Source organism: Dromaius novaehollandiae, chromosome 3, assembly GCF_036370855.1.
Source record: "Dromaius novaehollandiae isolate bDroNov1 chromosome 3, bDroNov1.hap1, whole genome shotgun sequence".
NCBI classification, from domain to species: Eukaryota; Metazoa; Chordata; class Aves; order Casuariiformes; family Dromaiidae; genus Dromaius; species Dromaius novaehollandiae.
The window spans coordinates 93,454,021-93,471,912 of NC_088100.1; positions in this window are offsets into that span (position 1 = coordinate 93,454,021).

Here is a 17,892-nt window from a genome sequence, read left to right on the forward strand (position 1 = left end):
CCCTGGGTGGGTCTCATTCCCCGTCCCTCTCCTTACTATCAGGAGCAGCAGGCGCCAACACCCTGGCCGCGTCCCAGCTCACACCAGCCTCCCCAGGCCCCGTGAGCCCTTTGTTCACGGTGGCTCCCCCCTGCAGGATGGCAGCCCCAATGGCTGGGGAGCGGGAGAAGGGGAAGGTGGTGAATTTTGGCTGGCCCAACAAAACAGTCTGCACACGGGTCAATTCACGTGCAGGTGGGAGACCCAGCTCTCCAAGCTGAATGGGAAGCACTGTCTGAGCATCTCTACAGGGAAGAGAGAGAGGAAGAGCGAGAGAGAGAGAGGGAAAAAAAAACCTTGTGAGTGCAGCGTTTGCAAAATGAGCTGGCAGTAAATAGCTGGAGGATAGACAGCGTTTCTGTACGTGAGGCATAGCACGGAGAGCTGCACCTGAGCGAGGCTGGGCCACTGCTCGCTTCAGCATCACACGTCACTTACTGATGCATCCTCCCCAGCCTGCCCTCTCTCTGCGCCAGCTCCCCCTCCTCCACCAGAAAAATGCAGCGGGAAAATGGGTGTCCCCCCCCCTTCCCCCCCCCCACCACCCAGCGCAGCCACAAAGCGGAGAGCCGTGAGAGGTGCAGCTGAACTTCATTCAAGGACTGGCTCATGGCTGCCCCTCTTCTGGGGGCATTCAACAGCGCTAGCCTCCTGATCCATGTTTCCTTCTGGGGACCCACACCCCCCCGATCTCACCGTCTCCCCACACCCCTGCTCTGGCGCTTTCCTCCCTGAGCAGCAGCAGATGTGTTGCCAGCACTCCCTGCCTGCAAGTATTGCTCGCTGTGGAAACCTCTTTGTTCCCTCTCAGGGCCACGTTCTTCTGCAGTTTGCAGAGAATGGCTGAGGCCCAGCACAACTTATCCCAGCTCCGTGCTCCAGGCAGGAGACCATCTGCCCTCCTGCCCCACTAGGCAAAATTCACATAGCAACTGATAAATTTAATACCCTTCCTATGTGCCGTAGGAAAAGGAGCAGAAGCCATCCTTCCCCTACAGAAAGCAGTGCTTAGGTGTGCAGGTTATGTCAACGATAGCCAATTAGCTGTAATTTTCCAAAACTTCCTCCCCAGGTCCACTGTTTTGGCTGTTCCCACATGCATCGGAGGGCAGTTCCCACACACCCTCGCTCCTTGCATGAGGCCCCCTCCATGCTCAGAGACCCCTGCTTGCTCTCTAAGATAGCAATGCCCATAATGCCATCAGCCCTGACGGTTATGCAGATGGCAGCTGGGTGCAAAAATGCAGGTGGGGGGGCGCCAGGGTCTGTAGGAGAGCGCAGCCATCCCTCTGCAGCAGGGCAGCATGCAATGGCACAAGCCCCTCATGTCAAGACCATGCACATCAGCGGGAGACCCAGACGGGCTGGGATGTGAGGAAGGACAGAGACAGTGACTGATAGTGCTCCTGAGCCATAGCACAAGGCAATATAGAGCAGAGCAGCTGGACACAAAGCACCCTGAGCTGAGAGGCAATGTGGGCCTCAGCAAACCCACGGTCTCGCGCTTACCCCTGTGGGACAAAGTCCCCTCTCCTCTATCTCTCTGCTGCCTTCAGCCACTGTCTCCTGGCTCTGCAGCCAGAAGGCAAGGCAAGAAAAAGTCCAACATCTGCCTGACATCTTGTGGTCACTGTCTGCTTAGCAGCTCCTGGCCGTGTCAGGGGGTAGTGGGGCTGCTGTCGATGCCCATGCAGGCATCGCCCTCGCTGCCACTGTGGGTGCTGTCTGGCCTCACCCTAGGGTGCCCTCGGGCCCATTGGTGAGTCTCTGGCCCCAGCCCAGCCTGCTCAGCAAGGCTCCTTTCCAACCAAGCAGTGGACAAGGCCTGCTGGTGACTGCTGCAAGAGAGGGCCCCAGAAAGGCCACACTCTCCAGGCCATGCATGCCCATGCAGCTGAGTGATGCCCTGTTTTGGGGTACCCCTCCAACCCTTGGGGCCTGGCACCATGGCTGTTTGGCGCCGCCCCACACATGTTGCAGATGTCAGCCTGCCTTTGCACGCACGTTGCCCAGGTGGCCCATCCAGGCCAGAGGAGATCCACAACCACGGGCTGACACAGGGTCAAGAGAGGCAACGCATCCCATGCCATGTCCACCTTGCAGGAGGAGAGCATGCAGAGCTGCCTGCCCCCGAGGGGAAGCAGGGAAGGCTAGCTCGAGGCCATGCGCCAACGCTGAAAGTCCTGCAAGACCATGATAAGCATGGCAAGGCAGAAAAAGAAGCTGGAGGAGATGTCTCTGGACTGGCTGAAGACCTCTGACCTGAAGACCCACAGCCCTGAGTGGGAGAATGACTCTGCCTAGTAGCTCCACACCCTTAGGACAGTCACTGTGTGAGGAGGGGCAGGCCCAGCTGAGCACGGCCCCCCAGAGCACGTCTCCAGCCAGGACCTGCTCTGCAGGCTGGGGCTGGAGAGCTAGGGCCCTCTTCTTAAGGAGGGTGCCAGGGCCTTCCCAGGACTGAAGCTGTGAGAAGCCAGCAGGAAAGGAAGGGGAAGCTGTGCAGGAGAGGCCACACAGACTCCTGCTCGTGATGACTCTTACCATTGCAGCAGAGCAAAATTAAGATGAGGGGGAAGAAACCGCAGACTGGAGACTGAGTACGTGCCTGACTCCCCTGCCACCTACCAGCCAAGGATAAAATACTAGATGCTTTAATAAACCAATATGTATGTATCCATGCCTTTTCCATAGATGCCAATGGATTCAGCCCAGCATGTCCAGAAGGAAAAGAATATCAGTTTAATGTTAACTGATGCCACAGTGTCATATGCATGTACAAGATCTCTTGCTCTATGGCAAGCATGTGACAGCAGGGGCTGCTGCTCAACAGGTAAGAGGCCCCCCAAAACCTCCAAATATATTACAAGCCCCGTAGAGAACCTTTCCAGTCACACGGCTGGGCCCTTTCCCTTCCCTTCTAGGTTTTACCCACCTCCTTGCAGGAGGATGAATTTCCACAACCTGAATCACAGAGGTTGGGATCTCTACAGATCACAGACCCCTGTGGAGCTGCACCAGACAGCTCCAGCCCAGGAGGCAAATGTGTGGGAGAGGGAACAGGGCAGCGGGTGGGAACAACCAAGACCACCCCAGGGCCAAGGCAGTCTGCTGGGCAGAGCCGGAGGCCAGCCTGCCAGGGGCTGCAGGGTAGTAGTGAGGGGCAGGGGCAGCAAGGTAGGGGAGGGTCTCTGGGGATGTACAAGCTAACAACAGCTCCCAGTGGCTCTGTCAAAACCCCTTGCTTTTGGCCACCTGTGCGCTCCCTAATCTAGCCCTGGGAGGAACCAAGGTGGTGCCGTGTGGTGACTCTCCCAAAGCTCCCCTGAGGGATGTGCACTGAGTTCACCTCAGGCATGACCTCAGCAGCTTTCTCACCTGGCTTCCTGTTGCACAGGGCCAGCCCCTGCTTGGAGGGGCAAGACAGTGATTTTCAGTTCAAATTCCCAGTGCTGTGGTGGAGGATTTGCCAGCTGGGACTATGCAGGAGTAAAACCCAGTCACCTCCACCCCACTAGCACCAGGGAGTCCCCGTTTGCTGTGCCCACCTGTGAAGGTGTGAAAGTCAGAGGGGCCCTCACAGAGCATGTCCCACCCAGGTCAGCTGTGGGAGCTCTCCCGTGAGAGCTGAAACACCCAGGCAATCCAGCTTGGGGGAAATTCCAACAGCAGCTGAGGCCGGGGCTGTGACACACACAAGCATGGTTGGACATCTGCTCTGCACCACCCCAGGAGAAGCAGGTTGCATGTCTCTGCGCATCTCCCCAGACGAGTTACTGAGGCAGAGGTTTCCTTCATTCAGTAGCTGTCTCACTGCCGCCTGGGACATGGGACAACTCCCCTGCAGGACACCACTGTGCAAGGGACTGGGTGAGGGTGGACACAGGAGCAGGGCACTGGACCACACAGGGAGCACTTGCGTGGCTTAGCCCCTGCTCAAATCCGTTTGCTGAGAAAGGACTTTGAGAGATGACTTGCACAGGAGCAGGCATCCTTTGCTTAGATGCTCAAGCAAGGCCTGCACCTTCATGGAAAGGCTGGCTTTTGCCTCCATTTAGGAAGGGATTCCATAGGCCAAGAGGCCCTTTGGATGCCCTTGTTTACCTACCTCCCTGCTTCACTTTACAAAATGCAGGAGCTGTCCTGGCCCTCCCCATCCCTCCTGCTCCCAGTATTGTGCAAGCCTCCCCCCACCAGGGAGAGACCTCCAAAATCCCACACAGTGCATTTGGTTGCCACTGGCTTAGCTCTTCTGCAATGTCATCTGCTGTGCCCAGCATGCCACTGACATGGGATAAGGTGGAAACTCTGCCATTTATTGCTTCTCCCAGGCATTCTGAGCTCTGCACGCGTGTGGAGAGAGCAAGGCGGTTAATCATTACCAGCCCTTCTCCTGTGTGGTCAGCCCATGAATCCTCATTTCTCAGAGCCAGGGGCAGAGCTTGTGCTCTCTTTAGGGCCCTTTGGCAAAGCAGCAGTGTGGCTATAAGCTGCTTTTTCTGCTCCAACTTCAGTTTCTCCGAACTGGCTGTGGTTGAGAGAAATTTTGATGTGATATTGTGCCCCAGCACGTCCCTCTGGCCTGAGCCCAGCAGGGAGAATTGGAGACATTCAGACAGCACATTGCAAGAGAATCATTTTAATTAAAAAGATGCTCTGATCAGCAGGGCATGGGCTTCTTTGGGGATATGGGGAGGAGGAGTGAGCTTGGTGAGTGACATGGGGGTAAGATGTGACTGCCCAAGGTTCAGCTCTGGACTTGACAGCTTTGCAGGGAAAGCTGGAGCTGGCAAGATGAACTGGTGCTCAAAGGCACTTCCCAGCAGCCTCACCATATGCGTGATGCTCCTGGAGATATTAACTGTGCCCTGAAACCCCAGTGCAGATTCAGGAACTCCTCTCCCAAAGGCAAAGCATTTGTTGCTCTCCTCTTACCAACCCTTCTCTCTCAGTGGCAAAGAAGGAGGAAGTCCCTGCACTGCTGGCAGGGAAGGTGGTTCTTTGGTGGCAAACCGGGCTCCTGCCAGAGAAGAAAGCTAAAAGCTCAGAAGGGCCCTGCACCATAGGATTTTATTGCAACTTGGTGGGGAGCCACAACAACCACAGCCACCTCCCAGGGGTGAAAATGACCACTAGATCTGATCTCTTCACCCTGGAGTTGGAAAGCCACTCAGTGCTGGCAGAGGGTATTATTCACTACCAGGGCTAAGAAGACCAGAAACAAATTGGGCAAGGGGGAGATAGGGGCTTGAGAAGGAATTAGGCTGGGAATTTCTTCCTCACACAGAAGTGTGGGATCCTCACGGACTGAAAGGCTTAAAAGATCCAGGCCTTAGTGAATGTACTAAAAAGCCAGTCTTGCATTCGCCTTTTGGATAGGTCCTAATCCACCTTGGGTAGCTGCGATCCTCCCACATTCACCATAGGTTCTCAAGGTGCTCTTGAAAAAAGCTCCCAGACACCAAACTGCATGGCTCTGAATCACCAGAAATGTGTCTCCCTCCAAACACCTGCGAGGCCTCTTTTACTCTTCCCTGGGACAGTCGTGGAAAGCAGAAGCTGAGACATCTGCGCCATGCCTGCCTGAAGCCCTATCCCTGCAGGAGTGACAGGTGGAGCAGGCTAATTTGGGAGCTCCTGCTCTGCACTTCCATAGGTGTATGCCTTGAACCTGGCACAGAGCTGAGGAGAAGCAGCTCCTAGGATTTCTCTGGGTTTTTTTTCCAACCACTGTTTCCTATAGAGAGGTAATTGGATAGAAGAGAAGCAGCAACCCACAACCCTGGATGGGGACCAAGGGCTTATTCCCCGCTGACCTACGGGGAGCGCCTGGAGAGGAAACAACCATCCGGAGAAGAGCAGGAGTGCCAAGACGATGGGCTCCACGTCCCCTTCCTGGGACTGCTGATCTGGTCACAGCAGGACTTGGTTCAGACAGGTGCCACCAAGTGAACGGCTCCACATTCTTGTCCTGGCCAGGCTGTGTCTCTCCGCCTCCCTGTCTTGGTGAGCGGGAGCCTGGCCACCCTGAACCACAATTATGTTTCAGACAATGCAGGGAGCCTTTCTATCCAGCCGCCTGAGGAATGTTGGCCGGCAGCGGTTCCCGGCCCGCGCCGCCGATCCCTATAAAGAGCCTTATTTGCTGAGCAGCGCCAGTGAGACTGAGGGAGCATGGCAGGAGGATTCGACTGCAGGGATGGCATGGGATGAAGGTGAGGAGGCTCCACTGCACGTCCTCGGAAATGCCTCGCGAGGTGCGACAGAGGGGCAATGCCGTGAGACAGCAAGGAAAGGGTGGAGAACGACTACGTGATGCTTTGCAGGGAGAACTGATCTTATTAATAAAAGCTGCTTCTTCCCAAGGCCTTGATAATCTCTCCTGCTGCAGATTATTTACAGCTGTGGAATTTAATACTCCAATGAACAAAGCTTCCCAAAGCAGAGAGTGAGTGAGCTGGCTGTTAACCCTTCTCAACAGCACCAGAGGCTTTCAGCCTGGTTTTGATGTCTCAATGCAGCTGAGCCGCAGGCTGCTGCAGCCCCACCAGCTCTCAACACCTAAGTGGCCAGTACCCAAGCCAGACCAGTGCTTGGCAACAAGTTGAACAAATTTAATTGTTAGTAAATATTTTATTAAATTTTTATTTAATTTTAATTAAAAAGACAATGCAATGAGCAGTGCTCAGAGGCAGACCCTACTCAGGGCTGGGGAGCTACGTTACAAGTTAGAGTGGTGCTCTTGGGGATGTTGAGCTTGGGGCCCGTTCTCCTTCTGCTGGGGAGCACTGCCTTGCAGGGAAGCAGGAGGATGAGCCAGGCCAGGGAGCTTCCTGCCCTGCTCTGTGCTGACATCTGTGCTCCTGCACTGGGGCATGGCAATGTGGACTCTTTGCTCTCCAGATGCAGCATTTCATTGGGGAAGGGTGTACAGTATGTGCGGTGCGCTGGAAGGAAGGTGACTGGAAAATGGGAATACAACGGTTCTTTCTATGTGTGGGCTGTGCAGCAAGGTTTCTCCGACTTTGCTGACCTCATAAAATACTGCAATAATACTGCCAGGCAAACACTTGACCGTACAGACACCAGGCCAACAAACTCAGCCTTCAGGCTGAGAACATAGCTGGCCACAGCCAAGTCATCCACGCACTCAGTATCAGGCATGTATGAAACTGAGTCAGCTAAGCCCAAGATGAGCCCTAGGAGAGCCGCACTGCAGGTGCACAACACAGGCAGGGCCCAGACATGCAGCACAGCAGCACCTCTGCTCTTGCTGGGACTAGAAACCCCCTGGTTAAAGTATATGCTTTAACGTGCTCTAAAACATACCTTCTTCCTCAGATCACCTTGAAATTCAGTGTACTCATAGGATCAGGGGGTAGGGCTCATCACACAGACTTGGCTTATTTGACTGAGCGGCCGCTTTGGTTTGGAGGGACAGAGAAGAGGAGGGGCCTGAGGCATAGCCTGGCTAAAGCAGGGGTGAATGGGACCTGCAGGAAGACCTGGCTACTCCTGCAGGCTGGCTCATCCCATCCCCGCATGAGCCTGGTTTGGATGTGATGGGATGGACAGATGGACAGACTGATGAATGGGATGGACAGAAGAGAGTGGGGAGGGGAAGGTGTAGGCAAAGGGATGGAGAAGGAAAGGCAAACGCCACCACATAATGAAGTGGCAGATTGTGGCCATAAATACAGTCTGATTTTGATCTCCGCACTGTTACTCTAGACATTCCCTAAAGGCCACACAAATCCTTGGTCCTCTACTGCACAGCACAGTTTAAGGGGTCACAGTAGCATCTCCACTGTAAGTCTACATAACTACAGCCCTCAGACATGATAAGCAGTCCCTACCCATCTCACATATCTCATGTACAAAAAAGCAGAGCTATGGAAGAATTAGAGTGGGACCTGCTATCCTCTCAGTTCAGCAAAAGCCCAGCTTCTGAAAAGCAGCAAACACAGAGTTCTCGCACCAACTCAAGTATCACTTGGGGTGGTACCCCTTTTATTTGTCAGGAACACCCAGCCTTTGCACAGCACGAGAGCAGCCTACACCTGTCCTAAAACCACATTATGTGCCTGCCAGGCCACGCAGCCCCTTTGCATCGCCTTGCAGCATCAGTACCACCACTCTCCCAGCCCCTTTCCCGCCTGCACGATGCAGCGTGACGATAAGGCAAGGGTCTTCGATGGCCCTTGCCCTTGCCCTCCCTTCAATCACCCCACACAGGAGGAGCTGGAGGCTGCAGAAGAGGGCTCAGCCCATCCCCAAGTGGCTCAAAATCTGTGCAGGACAGCCCATTAACTCTATATTTCCTGATTCTCAAAAGTTTTCAAGGTTTGCTCAACTTTCTGCAGATACCTGCACAAGATATTACCTACCAGCCACAACTCCACAGCAGCAGAGCTTTTTGCCACTGAGTTTGCCCTGGAGCAACGTGAGCAGCCCTGAGAGCATCGGGTGGAAACGCCAGCATGCACCAAGAAAAAGTGGAGTGAGATTAGGGAGCAAGTGAAGCACAGACCCTACCCTGCAGAGCCTGCTGGGTGTTGAGAGACCCTCCCATACACCCAGAGGGCTGGTCTGCCTTCTTCTCCTCCCTGCCGCAGCGTGCGAACCACCGAGCTTATGCGAACAAATTGCCTCTGTGAGTCTGGGTCACCCTGAGGCCCCAAACAGGGTCCCCCCAGGCAGTGTCCTGAGCTCACCTGGCCACACGTGAGGCCTCTGTGGGATCTGTCCCTCCTCTGTGAGGGTACAACAAGGGCGAGGTACAACGAGGGTGAAGTGTCAGACTTGAGAAGCCAGTTAAACCAGCTATTTCCTGTTGTTAGCATCATGAACTAGAGTCAAAGCTGCCTAAAGCTGTCTAGGGCCTCGCAGAGGAGGGCCAGGAGCTGAGCATAAACCTCAGGAAATAAGGGCTAAGATAACATCTACCATCCTACCACCTCCTCACTTTATCTACCCCTTTGAGCAATGTTTTTTGTCAAATCAGTGGACTGGATCCTTTCCCACTTCCCTCCAGACACATGCAAAGCTCCAGACAATGCAGAAGGGGATCTCAGGGCTTGTTTTGAAGAGAAACACAGAAATCGATTTATTTGGAGCAAAGCGGAGCTACCTGGGTTGCACACAACCATTTTCTCTGATCCAGGCATGCACAAATGCAAAAATCCATAAGGCTGCCATGCAGAAGTAATAGTGCCTCTTGCACTGAAGACCAATGCTACCTGTCCCTCTCTGAGCCTCCTGTGTGTTGCAGGTGGCTTTGACCCACCCAAGAAGGCCAGACTACGGTGCAATGTGAGAAAGCCAGGCCAAAACCAGCATCCTGGAGGCCCCAGGCAGAGCTCCCATAAGAACGGCTTTAAACATATTTTTCACAGCACTGGAAAGCACCATCCACAGCAGCAAGAAATGCACTGTGGCCTGTTCAGATTTCTCCAATCCCAATGAAGAGAGAGCGATCTGCTATCATAAGTGCCTTCGAGGATGCTGCTGGCCAGCGGTGCAAGTCAGGCATCATGTACCCTCTGTATATCACTCCCCTGTACTACGCATCAGGTGCTGGTTCAGGTAAGCAGGACCAGGCTTGGCAGGACCATTTGGGCACATTCACCTCCAGTGGTGAGTGCAGCCCTTAATGCTCATTGGCTTCCCTCCCAGCCCACAGCATCTTCATCATTTTGGTGCCTAGAAGGCATCACTGTGATTTCCAGTCTCTGTACCATGTCGCCCCAGAAATGCGGGGGGAAGGGTTTTTCACCTCCTCTGGGGCCAGCCACCAGTCTAGCAAGCTAGAGCAATAAATCCTTCAAACATGAGAGATGTATCTAATATGGGAAACAGAGGAGCCACGTGGGATGACACAGTCAAACAGGGGACCCCCAGAGGAGGAGGTTTGGGTCGGAGTCTAGGCCCCATGGCAGCTGTTGCCAGCTCTGTGGTGGCACACTTCAGCCACAGGTGGATGTCACAGGGGTGATGTCACTGTACCTGAGAGTTTTTAGCTTTCCAGGCCTGGAAGTTAGCCACCATCCACGTTCAAAAAGAGTGTTAGAGAAGTGTAATTCTGCCCTCAGGAAGCCCACCAAAGTATTGCCCTTGGTTTTGGCATGGCAACAGCCCCAACTGAGGGGAACCCCTCCCTGGAAGTAGGATATGAGCATTTCTTTGGGGTTGGTCCAAGCCTGGCTCATTCCTCTTCCCAACCAGTCTCAGCAAGCTGCTCACCTCTCAGCTCAGCACCCAAGTGTTATGAGGCTGTAACTATTAAGAGCAGCTCATCTGAGCTACAGAGACGAAAAGGTTTGGAATGTGATCTTAAACCAAATGACCTGGATTTGCTTCACAAATCCTGCCTTGGTCCATGTATCTTGGGGCTTGCTTGTTTATTTTTTCCTAGAATTTAGAGCCCTCATACATTTTCAAAGCAACTCATTGCAGGAGCCCAGAGTATGGCCTGTCTTTGGTGTCCACACCACAATAAAAGGGTGTATAACTTTCCAACCTTTGGGAAAGGGTATGTGCACGATTAATACTGAGCATACTCATTCTAGTCGGCATGGAGGTAAATGTCCATGCTCACTCTGAGTTGTATTAATCCATTAAGCTTGCTGGTATCCTGGGGCAATGAGTTACAGAGGGTAACTGTGCTTTCAGTGAAAGAGAAAAAAGAAACTAATTTTCTTTCCTCCGCCAGTCAATTTGATTGGATGGTGCCTCTCCTGCACTCTGAGACAGGGTGAATGCACATGCCTGATGTGCTTTCTCCACATCCTCCTTTTTATCCTTTTATCATGAGCCCTCATCAGTCTTCTCTCTACCCCTGAGCTTTCCAATTCTCTTTTCTTATTAGAGGCGTATCTGTGCAAGGCCTAGGAAAATTCTCATCATCTACCTCTGACAGCTTCTGAGATAAGCTGACCAGCCCACCACGCACTCATTCACTTGAGGCTGTATCACTGATTTATGCAACAGCATTAAGAATATTTTCGGTATCATTCACCACCCCATTTTTTATGCTTGAGAAAGTTACATTCAAAAACTGAGTTCACAAAACTGTGATCAGTGCTACCTCACTCAAGGGAGTGCCCTTTGGGCAGCAACTACATAAGCTTCAACCTCATGGCTCTGCCCCTACAGCTATCCCACCCTGGCCTCTCCCCAGCCCCCACCTCTGTCCTTACCCATCGCTCCTGCTCTTTGGCCCCCCCAGCCCTTTTCAGTTTCCCAATACAAGTGTCCTGTTAATAGACCTCATTTTGGCCCATCCTCTCCTCCAGCTCCCCGTGCCCCTTGTCTATCTTGAACAGTAGCTGCAGCGTATAAACAAATGAGGGCCTGGGTCCAGCTGTGTCCCAGTCCTCTTTGCTCTCCCTAGGACATGGGATTCTTCAACAGCACATCCATGTCCAGAGGAAAAGCAGACAGTGTAAAAATGACACCCCTCTCTTCGTTCATCAGAAACTTCTTCTGCTCTTGCTACTCATAGGCACAAAGATCTTACCCCACAGCAGCAAAAGCCCTGTGGAGACAGTCAGGCAATTAGGATAAAGCAGAAGGGATAATTCTGGCCTGGCTCAGCCTTCAGAGATTGCTCCAGGGACTGGGCTTCAGAGATCCCTTCCCAGAAAAGAGGAATGATGCAGTGCCTGCTCTCCACTCACAAGAGTACCACCAGTGATCTAGGGAGCAAGCCTTGCACCAGGGCCTTGGCAGGGTTCTCGGATTGCCTCCCAAAGCCACACAGTAAAGGACCAGGTGGAAAACACTACTAAGCTTGTAAAGCACCCATTTTATCAAGGTTTATCAAGCCTCACTCAGGGGACGGGATTTGGTATCTGCTTCTTGGTGGAATGTCTCGGCAGGGTTTTTGAGGTGATGTTTTGCATCGGGAGACTGGCCCAGCTCTGGCATACCCAACGGAGCAAAGCTGAGCCTCCCCATTCCCCAATCCACCGTTATGCTTCACAGACACCCTGCCATTCACAAATCAGCATCCCACCACTAGAGAGCACATCGTTTTCCATCTTCTCCCCTCCAACATCAACCGCAGCGCTGTGAGAGTCATGCCTTTCTCCACAAGGCAGGTTGCAGACCATCTTTCTATTTCCTAGGCCCAGCTTGTTCTCACTAAAAAGGCACAGGGGTTCGGTGCAACCCTGCCTTCCCTGGCTACTTCTGCACCAACACCTTTCAGTTGTGATACAGCTCAGCCACGCTCAGACCTCCCTGGCTCTCACGGGGTCTTGCCCTATGGAATCAGGCAGCTGCTTGCCCTGGTCAGGGTCAGGCCTGATCACCCCTAAAGCCTTCATATTCCTCTTGGCAACTTTTGCCTGGGCAGAGGTGGCGTCCCAGAACAAGGCCAGGCTTCCTCCTCACAGGCTGCAGCTCTGCTGTCCTGCTGTGGCTGCCTGTGGCTGCCTGTGGCTGGGGAACGTGCTGACAGAGGGAGATTTCAGCTCTTGCGTGTCAATCATGCTTATGGGGCTGCACAGTCCCAGGAATTCATCCTTGCAGGCTCCTGGGCTACATTATCACACCCACATTGCCCTCTAGTGCTCTCACAGCACAGCTCTGGAGCTAAGATCTGCGTGCTCCCTGCCAGGACTGGGGAAGGGCGACAAGATGGGGCAACAGCCACAGCCCTTCTGGACTCCCCACAGGGGCGTTTCAGCTTCCTCACCCTCAGCCTTCTGCTCTTGGACAAACAACTCATGCGCCACTTTGTGGTCTGGCCCCTCAAGACACCCTCACACCCCCCAATCAACTGACACTTGTTTTGACCAAAGTCAGGTCTCTGGCTGGATCGTCTCCTGTTCAGCCAGGGCACACTGTGGTCTGTACAAGGTTTCCACATACCTTCCCCCCTCCTCCCAGTGCCCTAAGTGACTAGCTGCCTTCCCTAGCTCTGCAGTCCATCTATCCCGTTGGCGCAGGGCCACAAGACAGGGCCTCCTGTCTCCCAGCCTCTGTCTCCAAGCAGATGGAAGACATCAGCTCCCCACAGCATCCCTCTGTGATAATCTGTCTAGCCTACTTCCTTTTAGGGACACCCCTTCTCATGGCCAGTTAATCCCCAGTGTTTGCCTTTCTCTTTCCAGACCCTGGATCTCTCTGGAGAGCCCTGACGCACTTTTTCTGGTCAAGCATCTCCCCAAAGTCTGTCCCTCTCTACCCATGCAGGATTCCCTAAAAAGACCCCTCTCTCCCACTTCCCACCAAAGAATGTCTGGGCACAAAGTCCATGCCATCACCAGGGGAATAGGCACCACAATGCAGCCAGACTGCTATGTCTCAGGAGTTTTATGTGACACAAACCACACATCCAAACACATGGGAACAGACCCTAACCCAGGGACCCAGTCAGAGCTGACCAGGAATGCATATTTTTAACAGCAATTCCTAGGGGCAGAAAAAAGACCCTGTGAGGACTCTGTCTTATGGCTTCCCTTTCTCTTTGCAAAGGGTCACAGCTCTCCAAGAGGCTGCACAGGAGACAAGAGAATTCCTTGAGGAATGTTTCCTAAGAAGCATCCCATGCTGGGAAAGTTTCCCATTTAGTATATTGAACCATTGTAACAACAGAATAATAAACACAAATAGGGAGTAGGGAAGAAAAAGTCCTTCTGGCAGCAGCTGAGGTAGTTGGTGTTTTCGTGTGTCTTCTTTCCCCTGATGGAATCATCCCACCAGTCTGCAGCCATCCTTCAAGAAAAGGCTTGCAAGATCACTGCCAACAGAGGAAATCAGATCTAATTTACAAGCAGAATGGACACACATGGAAGCCTCCCTTGCAGACAGAGCTCAGTCAGCTCCTGGAGTCCTTTATTACATGTCTTACAGGGCAGCAGTCTGAGACAGACACCAAAGAAGGATGCTGCAAGCTGGAGCCCCAGGAACCCAGCAGCCCCTTTTGGGACCCAGCTGCCCCGGTGGCAGCTGCCCAGTTGCTGCTTGCTGTTCAAAAGGCTCTGGCAGCTCTGGGGCACGGTGCACACCAAATTGGAAGTTCAGAACAAGCAGGTATTGTCCACTGTGCTGAAACAAAACAAAGGACCTGGAATATGGGGTCTGCTTGAAGGAAAAGAAAGAGACCCTGGAGCCAGCCAGCAAACACAGGAAACAACCTACAGTAACTTGGGACCCTGGCAAGGTGCATTCATCTGCTCCTGCCTACACACTGAATCATCAGCGCTGGCTTCTCCGTAAAAGCAGCACTGGGACAGTTAGGGTCTGAGCATCTCACAGCTAGAGCAGGGCAGAAATCTGTGGGATTGGTGGAAACCAGCTCAAATCTTATTTACAAGCTAGGCCCTTTGCCCTCAGCCCTCTGGTGAGAAACCGTTACAGGCAAGGGCCTGGAATTTGCCAAGCACAGAGCCTGTCACCATGGACCAGGGATTTCTGCTGAGGCCCACGTTCCTTGTTAGGAAAAGATTGGTAAAAACTGCAGGAGACGCTCTACAGGATATGCTTAGCTTAGCTGTCTGAATGTCTCCTTATTAAGCTCAGAGGTTAAGGATTTAGTTCCACGTATCAGTTTACTTGCAAATAAAGTGTCTCTTCACATTTTAATCTAAAGTATGCTCCATTGTCTTGTCCGCTTCCTCTTATGCCCTCTCCCCACGACCTTCTCCTCAGCAAAATGCTGGGAAGCTATTAGAAAATATTCTGTGAAATATTTAATATCCAAACAGCAGGGTCTATGCATGCCATGAGAGACTAACAGTCCTCATGGTCAGGACAGGAAAGACAAGAATTGTTTCTAAGCCCCTAGGTCCTACTGGGAAATCTTTCTGAGGCTGGAATTGTTGCTAAGTGAAAACCTCTCAGCTAAATAGCCCTTTAGATGACCTACAAACTGGGCTAGCTGGAACTGTAGGTATTCTAGCTTGTGATAGATCTCACTTCCACTATGCACATTTTCACAGAAACTAATCAACCCATACAAGTGACATTTCAAAATATATTTTTCAACCTTATGTTAGTGAGAGCAACTTTCCATTCTCTTTTCTCAAAAGAATTTACATTCTGAGTAAGTCTGAGCTTCCTCTGTTTTCAAGAAGGACATGGCAGAGATGCCAACTGGTTTATGATTTGTTTATAAAATTGTAAAAGTATTTGTTTATGTGTTTATCAGGGTGGGGGGACTTTCAAAGTTTGAAGAAGACTTCCTAAAGGTACAACACAGAGCTGTTAAGTGGCATAAATGCTTTCTCTAAATATGCACAAATGCATACACCCCTTTTTTACTTGAAATACTTTAGCCTGCCACTGGGACAAGCTTTGAAAAAGTTAAAGTACGTCTGAACTCAGCTGTGAAGATTTATTAGCTAACCACAGAGCATAATCCTGACTTTTCCACAACTCAGCTGAACTGAGGTAGATATAGCACCCTGCAATTATACTTACTGAAAGGTCTGCCTGTAGAAATTTTCACAGAAGCCAGGATTGGACCTGTAAATCCGATGCTTGCTAAATGCACTTGACCTGTTATTAGCAGAACCTAGCAAATCTGATGCCCCCAGACTGATTTTGCTCCTAAAGTCAAGGTTTCTCTTTTCCAGGTAACCTTTTGCTCTCAATTCCCAAACACCTCCACTTTTGATCATAACAGGTTCAAACAGGTCTTTAGGACCTCAGGAGAGTTTTATACAGATTATGAACAATTTTTTAAAAAATCAGAAGTTTGGCTCCAATCCACTTCATAGCGCCCCCTTAAAATCTCCTCATGGAACAACCAGACACAAAAGCAGTACAACCTGCCCACTAAATTGCAGCTAGGAACCCACCCTCAAACAGCCTTAGTGAGTAAAACCTGGGTGAGGGAAAGAATTCAAGGTTACAGAGTATCTCTTAAACAAAGCATCAACTGCTTTGTAGCAGAACAGGACTGTACAATGCCAGTCTAGCTCATTCTTCTGCAAAGAATAAAGGCTTCCTTGGCTATAAGAGAAAGACATTCCTGAAGATCTGGGGTACCTGTATTTATCTGGTTGATAATCAAGTAACCCAGGTGAAAGACAGTGGCCTTTGGCACTAGGAAAGCCCAGCTGTACCTGTGCATTGGGGCTGTATGAAGCCGCTAGAGGGCCCAGTACGCACAGAAATGATGAACACAAGCCTTGTAAGAACTTACAACTGCTTTTAGGAAATAAAAGGTCCCTTCCTTTGCCCAAGACTTAAATTATAATAGCTATCGCACTAAAAATACACTCCCACTACTTCTGCCATATGTGGAGCGCTTTAAAAGACAGGATTCATTTAAGCACATGGGATTTTCCTATAGCCTCTCCGCTCCCCACACAGGGCCCTACTGCAATTGATTCAGACTCACATAGCTCTTGCTACATTTTCTAAGCTTTGATACAACAGCTTGTGTGGCTTTTTGCTCCCACAGTAGCAGATGTCTGACAAAGAACAACTCAAAATAGCTTAACAGCTGATTTTAGAGTAATGTTAGAGTAACTTTTAGAATAACGTTTACCTCAGAGAAATATCTCTGTCTTAGAAACATCACTTGTAGATCTGGGCACAAATTCAACCAGAAAAAGGACTTTAAACAATGCCTGAGCATTTAGGCTATGCTATGCTGCCATGGAATGGTAGCAAACTCCATTTGAGGGAGTGAACTTAGCCACAGTTATTGCCGTGACCAATATATGCAGAGTTTACTCTCTCTCTTAGCAAAGCAGCATAAACATCATCTCCAAAGCACAGAAAGTTTCTCCTTGAAGTCAACTGCCCTCAGATGGACTGGAAAGACTGACATCAGCCAGGCTATTATCTGCTTTGCTGTTGTGTCAGCGTGCAGAAGCCTATGACAGCAAGCAACTTGAAGGCTTAAAGAAAACACCCACAGAGTTTCGGATTTAGAGCAGCAGTTCCAACATTCACTGGCCTATGGACAGCAGTACACAAGCAACACATTGCAAGAAGCAATCTATCTTTCTGCACCGAACTGGGCATTGTCCATAAACTCGGGCCTCTCCAATTCACAGAAAAGCTTTACTAAGGGAAACAGTGTCATTACTTAAAGATTGAGATTAAACTTAAGTTTAAAGATGAAGTATAATCATATCTTCATTAGCTGGAGTAACAAAGGTGTGAGGGGATCTGTGGCTCTCCTTTTTCTTGGGTGATTTGGGTATCACGGGGACAGTGGGGAAACGGAACAAACAGATTTGCCAAGAGCATCTCATCAAATCTGGGATGGCTCAGTACTGCGGTCTCCAGGAGACATCCTTCACGTACGGGTAATGCAGGGCTGAGGTAAAGAGCATTGTGACAGGGAGGGCAGGGGGAACAAGGCAAAGCCCCTATAGCTGCTATCAGATATACAAGGAATCAGCTTGGGGGACTGGGCCTGGCCAGACTCCTGCTGGCTGCATTCCCTGTGCCCTCCTCACCAGCACTGCCAGCTCTAGGTGTGCTCTGCTGCCATGTCATTTTACCTGCAGCTAGCATGAAGTTTCTCTGCTTCGTTCTATAAAAAGGCAGCTGTTTGGCTCCTGGGCCACAGTCGGCTCAGAAAGCAATACAGTAGCATTTGCCCACTATTGTGCCTGATCTTAGGAAGCACCACCGAACAGCCAGTCTCACGAACATGCATGTGCTGCCTACTTGCAACTGATAATAGACAAGCCTAGATTTAAACACAATCCAGAAAAGCATTCCGAAAAGAAGCTTCTTTCCATGGCTTTCAATCTGAATCAGCCCTTGTATTAGTCCGAAGAACACAGAAGTTAATTTCCCAAGATTGGTCAGGTGGAGAGCACAGGCTGCATCTCAAGCCTAACACATTTCCCTCCCATTCCTACCTTTTCTTCCCCATCC